This window comes from Lissotriton helveticus, chromosome 6 (genome assembly GCF_964261635.1).
Source record: "Lissotriton helveticus chromosome 6, aLisHel1.1, whole genome shotgun sequence".
Taxonomy (NCBI): domain Eukaryota; kingdom Metazoa; phylum Chordata; class Amphibia; order Caudata; family Salamandridae; genus Lissotriton; species Lissotriton helveticus.
This window is the reverse complement of record NC_136067.1, coordinates 2,056,985,279-2,057,008,650: the sequence shown is the minus strand read 5'-3', so window position 1 is coordinate 2,057,008,650 and position 23,372 is coordinate 2,056,985,279. Positions and strand designations below refer to the sequence as shown.

At 47.5% G+C, this 23,372-nt stretch overlaps 1 protein-coding gene and 1 non-coding gene across 3 annotated transcripts in view; one reads left to right on the top strand and one right to left on the bottom strand.

Annotated features, from left to right (window-relative positions):
• Positions 1-23,372, bottom strand: part of LOC144762020 (uncharacterized) — a 604,519-nt gene that overhangs the window by 441,978 nt on the left and 139,169 nt on the right. The window lies entirely within an intron of this gene.
• Positions 22,740-22,811, top strand: TRNAV-CAC (transfer RNA valine (anticodon CAC)). The gene has a single exon. It is a non-coding gene; the product is annotated as a tRNA-Val (tRNA).

Here is a 23,372-nt window from a genome sequence, read left to right as displayed (position 1 = left end):
ACATTTACACATTTTGCCTCAGCAAAGATTATTGGTGACTCTAGATTGGAGATCTTATTTTGAACAGGACACTCATATCTAGATAAGCCATCCTCTTTATCAGATTTTTTTTCAAGGCTGATATTGGATGACAGAGTCATATTTGTTAAAGAATGGAATCCAAGACGATAGTCTATTGGATAGAGCTCCGGCTGACTCTAAAAATGGTACGTTTTTGTAGTCAGTTAGAATAACTGTATGATGTGCCCCGGAAAATAGAAGAAGCAGATTCCATTATTCAAAAGCCCTTTTTATGGATAGCAGATATCGGGCAGCAACTAGATAGCTGATTTTAGTTGGAGCTAATTTATGAGACAGAAAGGCTAATTGGTGTAACTGGCCTGAGTTAGGTTCCAGCTGCCATAAAACTTCACCTATGACCACTGAAGAAGCACATGCTCCTAACAAAAAAGGCTGCGTACTGTCTGGGTGCTTGAGTATGGGTACGGATACAAAATGTAATTTTGAGGGTTCAATACTTGCTCAGCTTCTTTGCTCTAGTCAAAGGGTCACTCATTCCTTAATAGTTTAGTAATTAGTGCTGCTGTTGTAGGAAAATGAACACTATAACTGTAAAAATGTGTGAAACCTAAGACATTTTGAGCTTCCTTTACAGACACAGATGATTTCCACTGTGACATTGTTATTCTTTCTCAAGGCTAGAAAAAACTCTCTGAATACTCCTTTGGATACATTACAATGTCATCAATCTACACGATAAAATACATCCATCTATGAAATTGTGCAGTACTTCATTAATGAAGAATAAGAAATCTGCTGGGTCATTGAAGAGTCCAAAGGGCATGACCTGGTATTCTTAAAGACTTCATTTGTTCTAAATGTGATCTTCCATTTATCAACCCTTCCCACTGTAACTAGATGATAGGTCCAACTAGGTAAAGATTAGTATGCTTCTCGGCTGCTCTAATAGAACATCAATGGTAATGGATACCGATTTTTTACTGATTTTATTTACAACACAATAATCAGTTCATGGGCTCACATTTCCACCTTCTTGGCACAAAAAAGGGAGGAGAAGATACACATGACTGAGTGCAAGATGAACCTTGTAGCCAGATTTCTTTTCAGATATTCTTTAAGGTATTGATTCTCAGGTTCAGTTCGAGTTTATATGCCACAACCAGACATCTGTGAGCCAGGAATTACGTCAATCTGGCAATCACAGTATCTGTAAGGTGGTAATGTGCTAACCTTGATTTTATTAAAAATATTAGTCACTTCATGATATTCCTCAAAAATAATTTTCTTCACACAGTGTTCAGTAATGACATATGTAATTGTGTTTACTACAGGTTTACATTGTGTATTACAGAAAGTTAAATTTATTATTACCACTCCTTAGACCGAGTCTACTGCTATGTTATGGTTTTTACCCAAGGCATCACTAGGAATTTATTGTATTTTGGGAACATTGATTACATCACACTACATGGTTTCATTTTGTTCCTTCCCAACATACATTTTAATTGGATGAGGTAAATGTTAAAGGCCCAGATGACAATTCCTTGCCATCAATGGCCAGGACTAATTCGGGTGTCTTTTTTTAAAAATAAATGGTAACTCAAATTATTTGGCTTAAGCAAGGTCCATACATTCCTGGTGGCTCTTAAATCAACCACCATGGACACCTGGATTGCTTTAATTGGTGTGATTTGTAAGGAGATTAACAACTCTTAAAGACTTTGATGTGGATTATGAATATGAGCCAGGGAATTAGAGATCTCCTAATTCGATTAACTCAAAGAAGCAAACTATTCCAATGGTGAACCTGCTAGTTTTCTAACTTAGATATTTTTTGAAAGGGCAGGGTGGGGTTCCCTGGACCAAACTTTGCTTTAGGTTTTGAGGAACAATTGTTAATGAAATGTTACGACTTATCACAGTAGAGACAGAGATTGTTTTTTTGTTCTCCTACTCTTCTTTTCCCCAACTCACCTTTAAATAGAGGTCCTCAGATTCCTCCTATTAGTAGGTTTCAGAATATTGTCCATGGTCTTACGGATTTCTACCTTTCTGTCATGATACTTGACCACCATTATCTTTGTTTCGCCTCTAGTTTTTTTCAGCTTGTCTCTCATATAATATATGATCTAACATAATCAGTAGTTTGATTAATTCTCTACAGTTTTCCAGGTGGGGTCCACAACTTTAGCTTATAGATCCTTTAGCTCAATTTTAAGGATCCTTTTCTGTATTCAGGCCAATTGGCTTCAGTGACTTATCTGTTAAATGTTGTCAGATACAACAGTAGGTCCTGAAAGATTTCTTGTAACAATTCATTGTCTACCAACTGTATAAAAGTCTGTTTTGAGAAAAGCTTCTGTATTTCCTCTTTAAAATATGAAAAACTGGGAAGCAATGGTCATCTCATATAATAGAATTGACCTAAATACGTTTAAACAGATTCATCAATGGATACGTTTCTTTGCAGACTGCCCCTCTCGATTTAGGGAAGGTGTTAACAGTGGATCTGTGGTCCTAGTGTGGGGTACAAATGCTTAGGGCGGGTCTAACAGTGAGTACTATCTTTTAGAAAATGCATTTTCCACACTGTTAGGTTTGGGGGTCTCTAGTTGGCATAGGTAAGTACCTGTGTCAAATAGGGACCCTTGCGTCTAGTCAGGGTAAGGGGCTACACTCCTAAAATAACCCCTGCTCACACCCTTGGTAGCTTGGCACGAGCAGGCAGGCTTATCTCAGGCAGTGTGTAAAACATTTGTGAACACATGCAGTAATACAGTGACAACACTACAGAAGGGCACCACACAGGGTGTATTATAAAAATAAGTATTTTTATAAAGACTTAACACAAGACCAAACGACAAAAATCCACAATACCATACTCACAAATAGTCTCTAAACGGTTATAAAAGTGCTCAGTTCTCTCAAGTTGTAAATGCAACACTTTACTCGCAATGTACCTGGAATGCGTAACGCAAAGAAAACAAAAGGGTCGCAGGGAAATTGATGCGTCGGTTCCTTACATGCATGGGAGTGGATGCGTCGGTTCCTTACTGCTGCGCAGGGGAGTTGATGCTCGCTTCCTTACTGTGTGGGGAGGTGATGCGTTGGTTTCTTACTGCTCTCTGGTACGATGCGACAAGATGGCATCTCGATGCGATTCTCTTCTCTGGTGCGATGCGACAAAATGGCGTCTCGGTTGTGATGCGACAATGTTGGTGCGATGCATGCATGCCCAACAGCCGTGCGGCGACTCGATGATCTTTGGAACTGCGACAGGCCTTGCGTCGCGCTTCTCCGGTGGCACGACGATTAACTCCATGGCAGCGTCCCACTTCTCCAGCGATGCGCCACGCTTCGGCAATGCGATGATGACAGCGGCAGCTCGCTTCATCAGCGTTGCAATGACAGCAGCTGCGGCGGTGACACACTTCTCGTTGTTACGTCGCACTTCCAGATCCCGGCGACACGCAGTCTCACAAAAGACCACAAGAGACAGCTGACGACAGATGGAGCAGGGAGGCCGGATTTTTTATCAGTGATTGAATAAATATAATTCATCAGAACACGGGAGGACAACCCACGTACTATATGCCGTTCATATAAGCACAGTCCAAATTGAGGCTGCGGCTATAGAAATCATTGTCAGATTTTAAAATGACTCAACTTTGAATCTCTTAATCAATATCGGTGGCTCCGCTGTACGTGAAAAGGACACACAGTCACAATCTGAGGATAAACAACCAGATGTGAGAAGCAGAACCAATATATTTTCAGTTATGTTCTGACGACCCAAATATTTGAAACAAAATCGAGATTGTCTTGAAAATTGTTATTTTTGAGAATTTGTCCTGAAGATGTTTTATTCCTAAAAACCGAAACTCTGCGTCGACAACCACGTCTTGAATATTGTAACGTCACAAAAAATTTGTTTTATCATGTGATTTTAAATTTGTAACTTTTATGCATTGTGTGTGATCAATTGGGAGACATGAATATTGATGTATACTGTATTGAATAAAATGAAGAATATACGATAAGCGATAAATCTTTTCTCCTTTTTGTATTGTGTTGTTTTTTGCACAGTGGTATATCGAATATTGTGGCACTAGTATCTCTTCACTTATATTTTTACAGTTATTGTTAGCTTGAGGATATTAGCTTCCTTCTACTAGGGACTCTTTATTTTTCTGTATAGTCTCTCGGAAGGCCCAGCACAACAGCAGGCACTTCAATTCCCAGCAAGGGAATTCAGGGTGGAGCTGGTTGGTGAAGTGTTGTATCCCTGAGACTTCAGGCAGGAGGCAAGCTCTAGTTCAAGCCATTGGAGATTTTTCTTCAAGTTGATAGAGAGCACACTCAGTCCTTTTCCCCTCTCTTTGGCAATGAAGCAACCACTGCAGGTCAACCCCCAAACACACAGCACAGGGGTAGTCTCCTCCTTCAGCTTCCTGGTTCTTCTCCTCAGCAAAGGTTCGTCTTAATTCCCAGAAGTAATCTAAAGTTGTGGGGTCTGGGTCCCCTCTTTAATACACCAAAATCCTTTGTCTCTGAAGGCAGAGAGTGTCTGTACCTAGCCCAAACCAGTTCCGGTCAGTCCTGGAGCACCTTGTTTACAGGACTCCTTCTTTTTCTTTTACTGTTGGAGCCAGCATTGTGGAGAGAAGGCACAGCCCTATTCAGGTCCCAAGTGCAACTCCTCCCTCCCATCTGCATGCAGATCTCTCTATTCAGCCCTGTGCTGACTCACCCTGTCTCTGGAATCCCCCAGCCCCTGTCACTCAAACTCCAGACAAGGAATACACAACCCAGCAGAGGCAGGCTTGGATAGTTAGGCAAGAAAATACCCACTTTCTAAAAGTGGTATTTTCAAACACAGAATGTTAAAACCAACTTCACTAAAACTTGTATTTTATCATTCCGAGTTCAGGCATACTAAACTCGAATTTCTACCTAGTTCCCTGAGTCAGTTAGGATTATAAAATGTTATAATCTAACTGCCCATTCTGGTCTATGGGAAACAGGTACCTTGCAATAGTGAAACACAAAAATTGCTGTTAATCACGATTAGAACATGCCACACACATCAGGGCATGTCCTACATTTTACCTACAATGCACCGTGCCATTGGGCCAACCATAGGGGTGACTAATATGTATAAAAAGGAAGGTTTAGGGACCGGTAAGTGGGTGCACTTGCCCAGTCAACATGGCAGTACCAGTCTGCACACAGGCTTTGCAATGGCAGGCCTGAGACACACTTTACAAGCTGCTCAGGAGGGTGGCACAATCAGTGCTGCAAGCACACCAGCAGCATTGCTTACAAGCCCTGGGCACATGCAGTGCACTCTACTACGGTCTGACAAGTAAACCAATCTAGTCAATCATGGAGACATTAATCCATACATCAATTTACCATAGGGACCACTTGCACTATGGCACTGAACAGCAGCGGTACAGTGCCCAAAAGCATCTAAAACCAGAAAAAACATAAGAGGCAACAGCAAAAAGTGGAAGGGAGACCCATGCCAATGGTGCCAGGTCTAACACACACTATGAATGTTGGATTTCTTTCCTTCTTTATCACCTTTGCAGGAACACAAATGGACCAAACAAAGGCCCATGACACTTTGAACTGGCCTACAATCAAGGAAGTTCAAAGTTTCCTAGGAATTTCTGCAGGCGGTTTATTAATAACTTGTAGCTCCTAGAATCAATCTTCCTAAGAAATATGTGGTTCTTTTCCTGCACTGCAGAAGTTATCTTCCCAAAGTTCAAAGAGAATTTCATCTTAGCACCTGTCGTCAGACTCCGAAAAAACCACTCGCACGCTTGCATTTGCAAGCCAGATTCAATTAGGGCAAGCTATTTTTAGGTCTTACTCCCTCTTTGTGGCGAGTAGGAAGGCTGACTTACATTTGACCTCTGTCTCTGCAAGCAGAGGAAATGTGACAAGTTAGCAAGATTTAAAGGAATCTTTATTGCTCACAAAGTGAGAGAGCAATACAAATGTCTTTAAATCTGGTTAACTTGTCACATTTGCTCTGCTTCCAGAAACTGAGGTCAAGTGCATTTCAGTTAGGTCGAGTACCTTTTTTAGGTAACTAGACCAGCAGGTCTAGTAAAAATTAAAGATTGTCGAGCCCTGTAGGTGGAGGCTGATGTGATTCTTAAGGAAGGAACCATGATGGGTGCAATAGCCTTAGACACATTTCTAGATGATGTCTGTTTTGTTTCTGTTCTTATAAACCCCTTTAAGTAGTGGTAAAATCTTCCAACACTTTTGTTGGTTTGTACTTCAAATAATGGGCATTATATGTAGCTTTCCCTGACTTGTGTTGAAGGCACTTCCTTGATGTTGTTCCACACATCCAGGAGAGCTTACAACTCTTCCATCCAGCCAATGTTGGTGTTGGTGAAAAATCCACACTAAGGATACAAAGGCGTTTATCCAGATTTCACTTCACATACTATCAGTATGGACTTAGAAACTGATTTGCATCCAGTACAAACAAACGTGTTCATTAACCAAAATAGCCCATTTCATTCCCCTCCTTAAGTTACACAGTGTCAAGAAACTGACTGATACTTTTATTTAACATATTGTATTACTAAACGGAATTCTTGCTGCTATTTCCACTGATCAGGGGCCTCAGTTTGTGACAAAATATTGGCACGTGTTCAGTGCACCTTTAGACATTGATGTCCATTTGACCTCCACCCATCATCTGCAGAACGATGAACAAACGGTACATGTAAAGCACCTGCTGCAACAGTACCTACAATGCTTGCTGACCACCCATAACACCAACTGCATAGAAACACAGTCTTGCTAATTCTTTTTTTTTGGGTCTATGTTCAAAATTATTATATAACATTAATTTGCATTGATATTTAATATAAAACACTTTAACTATTATTTTCAAGTTTAATAAAGTTTTTAGTTTTCCCTATACTTAACCATAGAAAGATCTCTGTCGCGATGAATTGGTGTGACTCACCACACAGCATTCCCTGCATTGAACTGTCTCAACTTTCAAACATATGTTTTTCTTTTTAGAAGAATGTTCATGTCACTTCTTGTCACAGTTGTGTCAAAAAAGTTTCAATGCAATCCAATGGGCCAATGCATTTCAGGGGTTGTCCCTTTATTGTGGGACCAAATGGCTGGGGTAAGCCCTAACAATTACATTACGAGTGATATTAATAATCAACAAAACGTGCCAATTCTTGCCATGTTTCAAAAGCATCCGCTCAGGAACAGCTATCACTTAAATTCTGATGACTATTTATCAAGCAGTCAATAATTCACTCATGGTATGGACAATAACTCATTCGAAGTGACTTTTGTTAATAAAGAAATGTTTAAGCATATTAATATTAAACCAACATTTATCCCAGCTTTGCTTGTAAAAACATAAGAGTAATACCCATTGTTTCACGTTGCAACTAAGTGCGAGATAGGACAAATATTTTTTAAAAACAACAGTAATGACTCAAACTTAAACAAGCATTGGCATAGCCAGTAAGTCTCGCCTTTGGGACCTTATAAGTGTTTAGCTATGCAACAGTTGATGTTGTTGCACCAAGGATATTGTGCTGCATAAGGATTAGTTACTTACCTGTAATCCTAGTTCTCTTCCAGGGGTATACTCATTAAAGTCATAAGCACTGAATTATCTCCGCTCATGAGCGGGAACCCGGAACACATAACAATACACATATATATGTGTAAATATATCAAAAAGTACATTGTACTAAAATAATTATACACATATACATGTATAACAACCATAATATGCAGCCTAACATATACACATAGGCTAATAAAGCCAACCTTACACACGTTCTGAAGCATGAAAATATGCTAAATATAAATGCAATAAACTCTGTTCCCATCATGCACCACAGGGGACAGTTAGGTCAGTTCTTTTGTACGGTACAGTAAACATTAGCAGGAAACTGCCCTTAAAACTTTACATTATATATTGAAAACTTCAATGCCACTGCTCGCCCGGGGAGGCGGGAGGGTGCTTATGACTTTAATGAGTATACCCCTGGAAGAGAACTAGGATTACAGGTAAGTAACTAATCCTTCTCTTCCAGGGGATACTCATTAATAGTCATAAGCACTGAATAGAGTAGCAAGCTCATACCCACTAGAAGCGGGCGAACAGATAAACGCATAGCTATATTTCAAACAACACAGTGTTTAACTAGAAGTAGCAAACACATTTCTCAGTGATGCCTGTCCCACTTGAGCATCTGTTTGCACATCAGAATCCAAGCAATAATGGCGTGTAAACGTATGCACTGAACGCCAAGTAGCTGCTTTACATATCTCTGACATAGCCACATTCCTGAGGAGAGCTGTTGTAGAAGCTTTTCCCCTCGTAGAATGAGCCCTAGGTCTACCTGATAAAGACTTGTGGGCTAGTTGATAGGCAAGTAAGATACATGACACTATCCATCTAGAAATGGATCTCTTGGATGCTGCCAAACCAGTATTCGTAGGACCATAGTTCACAAACAAACGGTCTGTGTGTCTCATAGTCTTGGTTTTATCTAAGTAAAACTTCAAAACCCTTTTTAGATCTAAAGAGTGCAAAGCCCGCTCAGCCGGACTTGAAGGGTTTGGAAAGAAAGTAGGCAATGTTATGGATTGGTTAATATGAAAATCCGACACCACCTTAGGTAGAAAAGAAGGATGAGTCCTGAGCACCACTCTGTTTGCATGAAAAACTGTGTACGGTTCCTTGCAACACAGAGCCTGAATTTCGCTCACTCTACGAGCAGACGTGATAGCCACCAGGAATGCTACTTTCCAAGATAAGTGTTGCAATGACGCTTTATGTATGGGCTCAAAGGGTGGGCCCATCAACTTAGCCAACACCACATTAAGCTCCCAAGGTGTAGAAGGAGACCTGACTGGAGGAAACACCTTTCTTAATCCCTCTAGAAAATCCTTCACCACAGGCATCCGAAAAAACGATATCTGTGTTGGTGATTTTCTATAAGCAGTTATTGCAGCAAGATGGACTCTGATAGAATTAAACTGCAAACCAGACTCAGCAAGATAAAGAAGATAAGGCAAGATCACCTGTTCTTGGCCTCGAATAGGGTTAAGACCCTTGCTTTGACACCAAAGAAAAAAGCGTTTCCACTTAAATCCGTAGGATTGTCTTGTAGAAGGCCGCTTTGCCTCTTTAAGAATGTTCATACGCTCCGGATTTAACTGTAAATGCCCGTACTGGATGACTTCAGGAGCCATGCTGCCAGGCGCAGGGAGGGCAGATTGGGATGAAACACACGCCCCTCCTGTTTGGACAGAAGATCCGGGCGACAAGGTAATCTCCTGTGTGGCCTGATTGACAACTGGAGGAGATCTGGGAACCACCATTGGCGTGGCCACTCTGGGCAAATCAATATCATTCTGGATTTGGTCTTGTACATCCTGTTGATCACTGCTGGTATCAACGGTGTCGGCGGGAAGGCGTACAGCAAATTTTGACACCAGTCTATCAAAAGGGCATTCCCTTGAGATCCTTTCTGGGAGAACCTGGACGCGAAGACGGGGCATTTTGCGTTTGCCGCGTCTGCGAACAGATCGATGTCTGGTGTTCCCCAAGCCTGGAAAATGCTGTGCGCGACTTCTTCGTTGAGAACCCAGCCGTGCGCTTCGACGAAGTCTCTGCTGAGGTCGTCCGCCTGCGTGTTGAGGCTCCCTGGCAAGTGAACAGCCGTTATGGACAGGTCTTGTGCAAGTAGCCAGTGCCAGATGGTCTGAGCTTCTATGGACAGAGTCCTGGACCTGGTACCCCCCTGCTTGTTTAAGTAATACATTGTAGTTGTATTGTCTGTTTGCACCAAGAGGGACCGAGTCTGAAGAGATGGAGCCAGGGACTTGAGAGCAAGATGGACCGCTCTGAGTTCGAGTAGATTGATATGATACCCTTTCTCGAAATCTGACCATAGCCCTTGTACTTGCAGCGGGCCCATATGTGCTCCCCAACCTTGGAGAGAGGCATCTGTGATCAGAGTCTGCGTTGGTGGGTCCTGATGAAAAGGAACTCCCTTCATCAAGTGTGTCTTCTTCATCCACCATCGAATGGAATCTTTTGCAGACTGTTGGAGAAGAATCTGATCCTCCCAGCATCCCGTCCTCTGCTTCCATTGATCTTCTAGACACTGCTGTAGAGGACGCATCTGCAAACGTGCGTTTGGCACTATGAAGATGCACGATGCCATGGATCCCAGAAGAGAGGACACTTGTCGACCTGTCGGACGTGCAGACTGAAGGAGAAACACACACTTTGTCTTGATGGATGACCACCTCTCCTCCGAAGGACACACGTTTTCTTTTGCCGTGTCCAGTTGTGCACCCAGATAGTGGATCTTCTGGGTGGGATTCAATATGGACTTTTTGTAATTGACTTGAAGACCCAACTTGTACATGAGTTGGAGGCATATCGAAAGATGTTCTTCCAGTAGAGATGGGGATGAACTCTTCAGAAGCCAGTCGTCTAAGTACGGATAAATGAAAATCCGTTGTTTTTGAAGACAAGCAGCCACTACCGCCATACATTTTTAAAAAGTTCTGGGAGCTGATCTCAGGCCAAAGGGGAGCACTGCGTACTGATAATGACGAGCCCCTACTTGAAATCTGAGAAACTTGCGATGTTTTCTGGATACTGGGACATGAAAATAAGCATCTTTCAGATCTATGGAACACATCCAATCCCCCTGGTGTAATTGAGGGAAAATCTGATGAAGAGCCAGCATTCGAAACCTCTCCTTCCGAATGAATTTGTTCAAACGCCTCAAGTCCAGAATGGGTCTGAACTCCGTAACTGGACCTTTTTTCTTTACAAGAAAAAACCGAGAGTACAGGCCCTGACCTCTCTGTTGAAAAGGCACTGGTTCTATGGCATTCTTCTTCAGAAGGACATCCGCTTCCTGTTGTAAGCGCATTAAGTTCCACTGTACCATTTTCAGAGGACGCATGACAGGGGGTGGCTTCTTGAATTTCAAAAGGTACCCGCTCTGAATGACATTGAGTACCCAATTGTCCTTTGTGATCTGTTTCCACTCTTCCAGATAACACACAATACTTCCTCCAACCGGAGTGGCACACGGTTGTGGAGGAAGCTTCCATTCATTGTTTTTGAGGCTGCTTGGTAGCTGATGATTGCTGCCTATTTCCGCTGCCTCTGCCTCGTCCAGGTCGCCTCTGCTGGAATTGCGATCTCTGTTGACTCTGGCCTTGATTTTGCGAGGACCAATTCGTCTGTTGGCCCCTCTGCTGAAAAGATCTTTTGTCATAGGGACGAAAATTACCTCGACGCTTAAACTCTTTTTTCTTTTCAAGACCAACGGCCTTAAGAGTGTCTAACTCCACTTTCATTTTAGACATCTCGTCATCGGCGTGAGATCCAAACAGAGTCGAACCATTAAAAGGTAGATTTACCATCTTTCTCTGAGCCTCAGGTTTTAGACCCGTAAGGCGAAGCCAAGCCGTACGTCTAGCACAAACACCATGTGCATAACCATGAGCTGACAGATCCGCCGCATCAGCAGCTGCACTAATGCTTTGATTAGCCACCAATCCTCCTTCTTCCACTATTTCCAGGAAGTCTTTCTGATCCTCCTTAGGGAGTTTTTCTGCAAAACGAGAAACTGAGTCCCACAGCAGACGATCATAGCGGCCCAATAAGGCTGACGCACTGGCCACTCTCATGACTGAACCTGAGGTGTTGCACATTCGTCTCCCCAAGGAATCCATACTCTTACTATCCTTCTCTGGAGGAGCAGAAGAGGTAGATGTTGCCGAATGTGCTTTTCTGACTGCCGCCACAATAAGAGAATCTGGAGGTGGGTCAGAACGCAAAAATAAAGGATCTTCCTCTGGAGCCTTGTACTTCTTTGCAATCCTAGAAGGTCCTGAACCCACTGTGGCCGGAGTTAAGAAAGTTTTCATCGCTGGTTCTATCAACCCGGGCACTAACGGTAGAAGAGGCCTACCAGTCGTCTTGTGATGTAGGGTTTCAAAGATGACGGACATTGCTATTTGAGGAACTGCCATCTTGATCTTGAACTTATTCGCCCCACGACATAACACATCATTAAATGTGCCCAAATCATCCACTGGAGACACTTTGGACGGAGGAGTAGATGATATTGTGGGAGAATAGTCTCTATATGAAGATCTTGTAGAAGACGAAGACGACTTAGAAGACGGAGAAGGAGTTCTACCCCTCTCTTGAGGAGTTGCAGATCGCTGCCTCCTTCGCTCCCTTGAACGAGATTTCCGTCCTTCTACAGACTTAGGAGATGGAGCAGGAGTCCTACGCTTCTCTTGAGGAGTTGCAGATCGCTGCCTCCTTCGCTCCCTTGATCGAGATTTCTCTCTTTCCAATGATCTCGAACGTGATCTTCTTTGCAGCTCCGTCCGAGGAACCGGAGCTCTGTCACCCAATAATGGACGCATCTTCCAATGCCGAAGACTTTCCAGCCATCTCGGTGACAAGTTGATGGGCCGACCTACACGCTCAGGTGAAACTTCAGGTGACACCTGCACAATATTCAGGTCTGCTGAAGACTTGGAAGCTCCGGAGACTACACTGTGCTCAGATACCACTGAGTTAGATGGAGTCCGCTGACTGGGCACCAATTGTCTATCATCTGCCTGGCCTGAGGTAGAGCCCGACTGAGCCACCATAGAAGAATCCTGATGCACTGTCTCGTGTCCCACCGCATCTTTCTGTTGATCCTGCGGTGAAGAAACCACTCTAGGCTCAGGACTTATGTCTGACCTCGACAAAGACCTAACTGAGGTCCGAGAGGCTGATCGTGACAGTCTCAACGCCGACCTGTGCACAGGTGGGGGAGACCTAGACATTCCATGCTTCGAGCCCGAAGCATGCTTCGACGCCGATCTACGTCGCGATGGAGACTTTGACCTCCTCTTCTTAGACCTCGACGTCGAATCCTTCGATCTTCCTCTTGACGTCGATCTCTTCCTCGATGACGAAGTATGAATCTCCTTCGACGTCGACACTTTACTCTTCGACGTCGACATATGATCCTTCGACGTCGACACTTTACTCTTCGACGTCGACCCATGATCCTTCGACGTCGAACGCTTCTTCTCCTTCGACGTCGAGCGTTGAACCCCCGACGTCGTCCTTACTGCAATCGACACCAGATGTCTCGACGTCGATAAAGATCTCGACGGCGAAGGTCGAGACGCTGTATTCTGCCTCACCGGCGAAGTCTTCGACGTCGACGGAGGCCTCTTCGACGTCGACGGAGTCCTCTTCGACGCCGACAATGCTGACGGCAATCTGGATCTCGACGTCGAACGCCTCTTTTTCGCAGGAAAAACTTCCTGGAGTCGATTTTTCTTCGTTTTACCTTCTGGAGACGCTGATCTTCGACGTTTAGGCTGAGAAGGTGGCTTAGAAGTCGATAAGAAAACCTTAGAACTCTTCTCACCACGATTCTCTCTCTCCAGAAGGCCCAGAAGCCTCATTTTCTCTCTTTCTTTTAAAGTCCTACTAGAAAGGTTGAGGCAATGATAACAATCTTCCACCTTATGAGTATCAGGAAGACACACCACACAAACAGAGTGTGGATCAGTTTTTGCCATTTTCTTCCCACAGGAAGGACATTTATAAAATAAAGGTGGCATACTGACTAAAAAATTCACAACAGTTTAGTCAGAAAAAAGGTAATAAACACCACCAAAGTACTATTTGTCAAAAAATGTCAAGAAAAAACCAACTTCTGACAGAAATTACTACAAATGAGCAGAGCTCAAGTTCCAGGTTCCTCACAGAACAAGCCGGAAAAAAGAACTGACCTAACTGTCACCTGTGGTGCATGATGGGAACAGAGTTCTCCTAGAGGCCTTAAATGCAAAGTGTGCAGATTCTCTGGGGCCTTAAAGGCAGGGTGCCAGTCTGATTTTCTGTACACAGACAAATTTTCATATGCAGCCTTTTAGGCTAATAACTGTTTACAACAGGTTCTTTGATGAAAATAAAAGTTTTTTCATGGTTATGTAATGCATTTTAGGCTCATGCCTGTTTATTGCATTTATATTTAGCATATTTTCATGCTTCAGAACATGTGTAAGGTTGGCTTTATTAGCCTATGTGTATATGTTAGGTTGCATATTATGGTTGTTATACATGTATATGTGTATAATTATTTTAGTACAATGTACTTTTTGATATATTTACACATATATATGTATATTGTTATGTGTTCTGGGTTCCCGCTCATGGGCGGAGATAATTCAGTGCTTATGACTATTAATGAGTATCCCCTGGAAGAGAACTAAATACTTATAAGGTCCCAATAGCAAGACCTATTGGCTATGCTAATGCTTGTTTTGGGTGTGTGTAGCTCTTCAGACCTATCTGCACTCGGACAAAGGAAGGGAGGAGGAGCGCTGAAGAGATGTGCCTGAGAGCGGCCCTCCAACACCAGGCCGAGAATGCTGTTGCCGCTGGTGGTGCAGCTATGTCTGCTCCATGGACATCTGGTCGCGGGCCGTAAGTACACGGGGTGCCTCTCAGCTGCTCGAAGTAACGTGCAGGCTGAGTCTCCAGCGATGGGGTGGTTTGGGAGGGAGAACCTATTGAATTTAATGGATGAATTTTTGGGGGAAGACGTGTAAAGTTTTCAGCGCTGTTGATCGCAGTGAAGTCTGTGGGCGACATGTTTGTTTAGGAGTCTTGTGAAGATGAGTCTAAGAAATGTGACGTCCTCCAAATGAGTGAGAAGTGAGAGGTTTATCTCTGTCCAGTCCATGAGCAGAGGAGAAGAAAAGCAGTGTTGAGGGAGTAAAGAGAAGGGAGATTCAGACGAAATTACTGAAGTAGACTCGCCAGATCCGGAAAGAACAGGCCTTGGTAGGTACTCAGAGCTCGAGCGTCCTGTTAACCAATGCCAATATTTTCCTCGCGTTTCCCTCCGTGTCCCATCCCGATATTGCAGACAGTAGTTATCTTCAGAGAGCATGTGAAACCGGTCTGTAAACATCGTTTTGCTTTGCCAATCCTGAATGGTTACTGAATCTTTGCTGCTTTTAGTCACCAGTTGTCTTTTCCGAAATTAATTTTTCATTTGTAGTTTCTTAAATATGATTATATTGCTTTACTGTTTGTTATTTTGTTATTGCTTTATTCTTGTGCTTGAATGGTTTTGTTGTTGCTGTGAATCATTCTCGGTTTGTATAATTTGGGACGGGTCAGATGGGGTCTGAGGCGCTTCGCATGCTCTTCGAGGTCAGATGCGGTCCGAGGCGCTTCGCTGGCTCTTTGAGGTCAGATGTGGTCCGAGACGCATCGCAGGCTCTTCGAGGTCAGATGTGGTCCGAAGCGCATCGCAGGCTCTTTGAGGTCAGATGGGGTCCGAGGCGCTTCGCTGGCTCTTCGAGGTCAGATGCGGTCCGAGGCGCTTCGCAGGCTCTTCGAGGTCAGATGCGGTCCGAAGCGCTTCCAGATGCGGTCCGAAGCGCTTCGCTGGCTCTTTGAGGTCAGATGTGGTCCGCGGCGCCTCGCAGGCTCTTCGAGGTCAGATGCGGTCCGAGGCGCTTCGCTGGCTCTTCGAGGTCAGATGCGGTCTGAGGCGCTTCGCAGGCTCTTCGAGGTCAGATGGGGTCCGAGGCGCTTTGCTGGCTCTTCAAGGTCAGATGCGGTCCGAGGCGCATCGCAGGCTCTTCGAGGTCAGATGGGGTCCGAGGCGCTTCGCTGGCTCTTCGTGTTCAGATGTGGTCCGTGGCGCCTCGCAGGCTCTTCGAGGTCAGATGCGGTCTGAGGCGCTTCGCAGGCTCTTCGAGGTCAGATGCGGTCCGAGGCGCTTCGCAGGCTCTTCGAGGTCAGATGGGGTCCGAGGCGCTTTGCTGGCTCTTCGAGGTCAGATGCGGTCCGCGGCGCCTCGCAGGCTCTTCGAGGTCAGATGCGGTCCGAGGCGCTACGCAGGCTCTTAGAGGTCAGATGCGGTCCGAGGTGCTTCGCAGGCTCTTCGAGGTCAGATGCGGTCTGAGGCGCTTCACTGGCTCTTCGAGGTCAGATGCGGTCAGTGGCGTATCGCAGGCTGTTCGAGGTCAGATGCGGTGCGAGGCGCTTCGCAGGCTCTTCGAGGTCAGATACGGTCCGCGGCGCCTCGCAGGCTCTTCGAGGTCAGATGCGGTCCGAGGCGCTTCGCAGGCTCTTCGAGATCAGATGCGGTCCGAGGCGCTTCGCTGGCTCTTCGAGGTCAGATGCGGTCCGAGGCGCATCGCAGGCTCTTCGAGGTCAGATGGGGTCCGAGGCGCTTCGCAGGCTCTTCGAGGTCAGATGCGGTCCGAGGCGCTTCGCTGGCTCTTCGAGGTCAGATGCGGACCGAGGCGCTTCGCTGGCTCTTCGAGGTCAGATTTGAACTTGGGTCGGAGCCTTTGATTGTTGTTTACTTTGTGATGTTTAATCAGTGTTGTCGGCTGCACCGTCCTTTTCTTGTAATTCAACTTTGGGAGAAGCGAAGTGAGCACAACCCCCGACTGTTGTGGAGTGTGATGTCAAAGTTCGGGTCTGAAGAGAGGAGTAAAAATGTAGTCACGCCTTAACCAAAACAACGCAGGAATATTCAAAGTGCCGCCATAATAATCATGTGGAGTGCTGTGTCTTTGGGGTTGGAGGGCTGTGTGGTGATGTCCATTCTGTGCCACCTGTAACCACCAGTACAAAGCTCTGTGGAGGTCGTGGGGTATATCTCTTCAAAGTGCCATCCGTAACTACTAGTGTAAAGTGCATGGGGCGAGGATAGTCATTGAAAGTGCAACAATGTACATCTAATCAATGTAAAATGTAACGGTGGAGAGGATATAGATGTTGAGTGTGGCCTGAAGCATGGATTCCCTGCATAGCAGACAAGTGGTGTCCAAGCAGCAAGAACTGTTTTTTGTTGCAGTTTTATATAGGGCAAACCGAACCCGAAGGTATCGGAGTGCTTTACATGAGCACTGGTTACAATAGGCAAGAACCCATTCATTTTTCGTAGGTGCAGGGAGAGTGAGTGTTCTGCCCAGAATCACAGGGCGTTGTGCCAACGCTGAGACTCCAACCCGGTTCCCCAGATTCAAAGTCGACAGTTTGGGCTGTTACACTATATCCTCTCTGTTGGACCCGGCCTCGTGGCGTGGTTCACCTCTGTCCCTCCACACCCTGTGAGCGTAGGCTTGTACCCCGAGTCCCCTGCGCGGCCTCCCCGTTAGTGTAGCCTGCAACCCGAGCCTGGTCGTCCTACCCAGTGACGCCTAGATCCCCCGAGAACCTTGACCAGGCCTGCCTTTCCCGCTCCTCGCCCGGCTCCGAGCGCCTAACCATACCTGCCCCACAAGGCCCGGACGCCATCTTCCCTTCCCGACATCCCTGTCTCCCTAGGCCTAGCGTGACCCCGGCCCCAGCGAAGCCCAGACTCCAAAGGCGCGCCAGTCCCGGCTGGGGGGGTAAAGGGCTCCCGAGTGAGATAAGCCAGGGAGTTTCGATGGCACCTCCGGCCTCCCCTGAGGGGCTGGTTTCTGTCACACCTTTGGCCCTCCCCTGTGGGCCAGGTTCAATCACCCCTCTGGCCTCCCCGAGGGCTGGCTCCAGACCCGCTGGGCGTCTGGGAATTCCCGGACCCATCTTTCAAAGGGATAAAAGAGCCAACCGCCGGACCTCGCCAACGACCAGCCCCCCGGGCAGGAGACCTCTGCCTGCGAGGGTCCGGAGATCAAAGAGTAGAAGGACTATAACTGGGGCCGCCTGATAACTAGCGGGCAGTTGTATCTTGGACCTGAAGCCTGCTGATCTGATCGCGGCTGACCCTAAGAAGACTCATCTGGAACCTCTGAGCCCTGCTGACGCTGTCGCGGCTCCTTCTCCGCCTTAAGGAACTGAACCATCGGAGCCCTGCTGACGCTGTCGCGGCTCGACCTCTAAGACCATCGGAGCCCTGCTGACGCTGTCGCGGCTCGACCTCTAAGACCATCCGAGCCCTGCTGACGCTGTCGCGGCTCGACCTCTAAGACCATCCGAGCCCTGCTGACGCTGTCGCGGCTCGACCTCTAAGACCATCCGAGCCCTGCTGACGCTGTCGCGGCTCTCACGAACCCCTCCCGATCGAGCCCTGCTGACCTCGTCGCGGCTCGAGGAGTACTCTGGTCCGGCTGGACCAGCGAGACCACCATCACGACCGAGCCGACTCGACGAAGGTGAGGCAACCAGTACGACCACCATCCCGTACCCCCCGGCTTGAGGATTGAGAGCTGTGCGTAGGGTACGCCTCGTACTGACCCAGAGACTAAAAGACTGTCCCGCTTCCCTCTTCCCGAATCCTCAGAGACTTTGTGGTCCTGTGGCCACTGTGTATATAAGAGTGCTTCCTTCGTTATTTGCTTATATAAAGAACTTGTTCCTAAAATCCAACGGTGTAGTGTCTGTTCGTAGTGTGGTGTGAGCTCAGTGTGTACGATCCCAGACCCAAAGTCCTCCCCGGTGAGGACCTCACAATCAAGACTCGGCAAGTTCCGTGGGAGAGGTGGATCTTGGGGTGTCTGGGTGAGCACAACCTGGCCCTCGGAGATTGCCCCTTCTAACACTCTCTCTCCCCAAAAATTGAAGACGGAGAAAAAAATAGTGAACGTGGAGCAAATAATGAAAAAGTAGTGGCGGTTAATCCTAAATGCATTCGGTAAACTATTAATACATAACAAAGTGCAGAGTGGATGTGAACTCAATGTGCCGCGGGGGTAGTTAAGGAGACTTTAGCTGAAGAAAATTCCTTTAAAGTGCAGTGGAAGAAAAGGGATTCGCCGCACTTCGGATTCAAACCTAAAGCGTACCGCGTAACGTGTGAATCCGAAGTACAGCGGCGGTGTCTAGTATAATGTTTACGGTTAGAATGTGTTAAAGTGCAGGCGACATCTGTACATACAAACTGACAGGGGTGTATGGATTTAAAGTCCAGTTATTGTGCACAAGCGTAAATTGAATGAGTGCATGAATGTAAAGTGTAAATCAAATGAGTAATGTCCTATTACTTACCGATAATCTTCATTACTCCGGGTCCCGTAGTCCTCGACACCTTCATAACAAAGTGAGATAACCCATCTCACAGACAGAAAAAAAGAACAAAGGAATGCTGGACCTACCCTCTCCCTCCCGCTGGGAGTACATAAGCATACTGATCCCAGCATTCCCTCTGAAATACCAAGCCATGGATGAAGGCCGGCAGATCGGGAGGGAGGGAGGGAATCCATGAAGGTGTCGAGGACTACGGGACCCGGAGTAATGAAGATTACCGGTAAGTAATAGGAGATTACCCCCAGGTCCCTCCGTCCTAGACACCTTCATAACAAAGTGAGAAATACCAAAGCAAACCCCGGCATTCATCCAAAAACACAACAAACCACCAGGACACAAAGAGCCCAGGGATTTACCGACAAAAACAGAAGAAACCAGGAGCGAACACAGCCAAGCCCAGAACCAGCAGGAAGGCACACGGGACCCGGCAGTCCCAGAAGAAAACACCGAGACAACCCCCAAGAACGCCAAAGAAAGAAACGGCCAACAGAGCGCAGACACAAGCACCCAGACCAGAAAAGGAAGGAGAAGCACAGGCCAGAAAACCGGCCTACCACCCCAAACCAAGGATCGCGGCCCAAAGAGACCTGAACCAAACCGACAAACAGGGAAGGGGAAAGCCACAAGCCCCAGAACACCAAAAAAAAACACAGGGAAGGAGGCCACCAACAAAACCCAGAAGGCCACCAAACCCAGAACAGCCCGGGCAGAGGAGCCCAATCCAAAGACCATCGCACAGAGACCCCCCCAGACACCAGCCGAAAAACGACCAAGCAAGGAGAGGCCAACAAGACCGGAAACCAACAAAAAAGAAGCCCAACAAGGGCTAGCACAGAGCCACCGGCCACAACCCCCAGATACCCCCAACCCCAAAAAGGGAGGAAAAACAAGGCAGGAGGGGAGCACAGAGCAAACTTGAAACCCCAGCAGCCCCAAAACCAGGCACAGAAGATAGCACAAAGGAGGCGCCCACATGGCAAAGGATCGCCCCACCACCCCACACCCAGGCCAGGCAAACCGCCAGGGCAGGAGCAGCGAACAAAAGGAAAGCGTCAGGGTGCACAGCAACCAGGCCACAAGCAGAAGGCACGAACCCAGCAACACCGGAGAGGAGCCAAGCAAACAGCAAAAAGCAGGGCAAAAAACGCCAAAGGAACCAGGAAGCGAGGACCAGAGCCAAGCAACCCGACCACGCAGGAGGACTGGCAGGGACAACAATCCCAGAAGCAGGCCACGCAGAGCCCAGACGAAAACAAAGGGCAGGAGGAACCGGGATCCACTTCCCGGGACTGGCTCTCGAGGGTGTCGAGGTACCGACGGATAGAGCGGGGCCTCCTTCCAGAGCAGTCTGCCAGGTAGAGGTGAGGCAGGAATATCCTACATTTGAGGATACCTGGGTATGACCTGACAGACAAGACAAGCAGGAATACCGGTTTTGTATAAATAATCTTTATTATCATTTCATATGGTTTACACTTAACAGTGCAGCAGCATTATCACTTAATCAATCTGGTCCTGAAGAAAGCCGCTGATACACGGTTAGTGATCAAGAGGCTGAAACATGTTGACCACTGAGTGACAGTGGTTTTAAATCAATACCACTGTGCTGTTCTCTCTTTTAATCCTGTCAGGTATAACACATAATTAAAGTAGTTTTCTGTGATTCTACCTAGGCAGTTTTAACGTCACCACTTTTTCACAGCGCTGCACACCTCACTACACCCTACAGCTCTCATATGGGATTATCATCCTATTCCTTACCAATCAAAACATCTCTGAGCTCCTTCCTTAAGTAATCCCGAAGTAGTAGCTCCCAGTGTTGACTAGGTTTTCAGCATTGGTAAGGAGGACCCAAATGATGAAGCATGTCACCTTCGGGTGAGTGAGGGTTCTTATCCTTAAGGGATGTCTCCCCTTCCCCCTTAACTTTTTCACTTGTGGCAAATTTTGAGAGACACTCCACTTATGCTTACTGACACATTTCTTAGACTACAGGTATACCTTGTGTTGCCGGAACCGGGAACCACCAGCACAACACCGCAGGACCTGACGGAGGGCCAAAGCGGAATCAGGAGGAAGCAGAAAGGCAGAGGGCCAAGCACCAGGAAAACTCCCGGAGGAGAGGCCCACAGAGGCAAGAGCACCACAGAACCGCACCCCAAACACAGAGGGTGGGGGAGGGGCACCCAAACAGACCCACACCAGGAAACATCGGCAAAACACCCCCAACAGCAGCCCAAAAAGGGGCAGCACAGCCAAAGAACCCAGGAGGCACAGCCCGAGGCCAGCCGACCAACAGGAAGCCCACAGACCAGGATCCACAGGACCCCAGAAGGACCCAGTAGGATGCCGCTACAACAGCACAGCACCCCGCCAGGACCCAAAAGAGAGCCCAGACAAGGAAACAGAGCCCGACAAGGAGCGGAGAGCCCCAGCAGACACCCAGGCACGGGAACCATCCGAGACCAGAACAACCTGGGGAGCAAACACACCCAAGTGCAGATGGAAGAAGAAGCCAACAGCACCCGGCAGCCCCAGTAGGTCAGGCAGGGACCAACCCGGTCCGACCACACATGATTACAGGTAAGTAACAGGACATCACCCCCAGGTCCGGCACAGAAAAGGGGAACACGACCACAGGCCACCAACCCGGAGAACTGCAGAAAAGGAAACCCAGGCGGCACGCCGGGACAAGGAAGCAGCAAAGACAACCAGACCCAGACAGCAGCGGCCCGAACCCCAGGGACCAAAAGGCGAACCCCCCCACCGGAAACATACCCGGGGCGGGGGGTTGAGGGCAGGACGGCAGGGAAAGAAGAACAGAGGGCAAGGCATAAGCAAGCAGGCAGGGAGACACCAACAACACAGGGAACCCAAAAGCAAGCACAAGCACAGCCAGCCAAAAAAGGAACCAGCCACCACCTAGGCGACAGGAACCCACGCCAAAACCAGGTAGGAAGAAGCGACCCAAAAAGCAGAATACCCCCAGCACGCCCGACCACGCAGAACAAAGAGAGAGCAGGCCATGGAGACCAAGGGAGAGGAGCCCAGGATCCAGCGGCAACGACCAGCACCGAACCCGGAACTACAGTGACCGACTGCAAGGGAATCCAGTACAGCAGCACCACACCCCATCACGAGCGAGTGGAGAGCAGACGAGAGCAGGTGCAGGCAGGGCGGCAGGGCCGCAGGCACATGAACAAGAAGCACCCGGAGGCAGACGGCCAGTGCATAGACACGGGCAGAATGGCACCACACGAACAGACACAACCACCCAAGGCGGAAGGCGGGGCAGAGACTGCCCCAAAGAGCACCAGGATGGAGCCCACACAGGAAGCACAGACCCAACCGAAGGCACACTCGACCAGGGCAACCAACCCCTGGGAGCAGCAGGGAGCAGAGGCAGCAGTAGGAAAAGCAGGAACGGAAACCCCCACCAAGAGGAAATGAAAACATTCCTAAACCACACTCGAGGCGAAGGTGGCTACTAGAGCCCCAGCATTCGTCGGCAGACGCCCTGGCCGCAGCGCCACACCATCACCCCAAACCATGAAACAGAGCACCAGGAGGCAGCCCCGGGAGCCGACGCGCCAAGGAGGACAGCAGCGGGGATGTAGCTCAGTGGCAGAGCGCATGCACCACATGCATGAGGCCCCGGGTTCAAATCCCGGCATCTCCAGGAGACTCCCGCGCGCAGCAAGGCACCTGCAAAGGGAAAAAAACATCCAGGCCAACCCATACAAAGCACAAGACACACAGCCAGAGCAGCAGGCAAGTGCGAGTCAACTGGGAAAAACGGAAACCGCTACGCGGTACTCAACACAGGGGCAGGAATGACACCAAGCGACCTGCCCCTAAGAGCCAGCCCAGGCGCCACCCAAGACACCAGCGCTGGGCAGGGAAGAGGACTGCAGCCACCGGAGGAGGAACCAGGTCCAACACCAACCTCCACAAATCCAGCCCCTGCAACGACACCACGAACAGCAGGGGCGAGAGAGAGGAAGAAGGCCAGCAGCACCTCCACAGAACCGGGGAAGAAGCCCAGCAGGAGAAGGTGGGACAAACCTCGGCATCAGAAACTTATCTTAAGTGTCTGAGACACTTAACCTCAGCGCACTGTCGCTCTGCGCGGTTGTAAAGCAAACACTCCGCCTTAAATTTTTTTTCCAATAAACACAATTATTTTGCTTTCAAGAATGTACTTTTTATCGTAAGATTAACCACAAATGATTCGGTAACT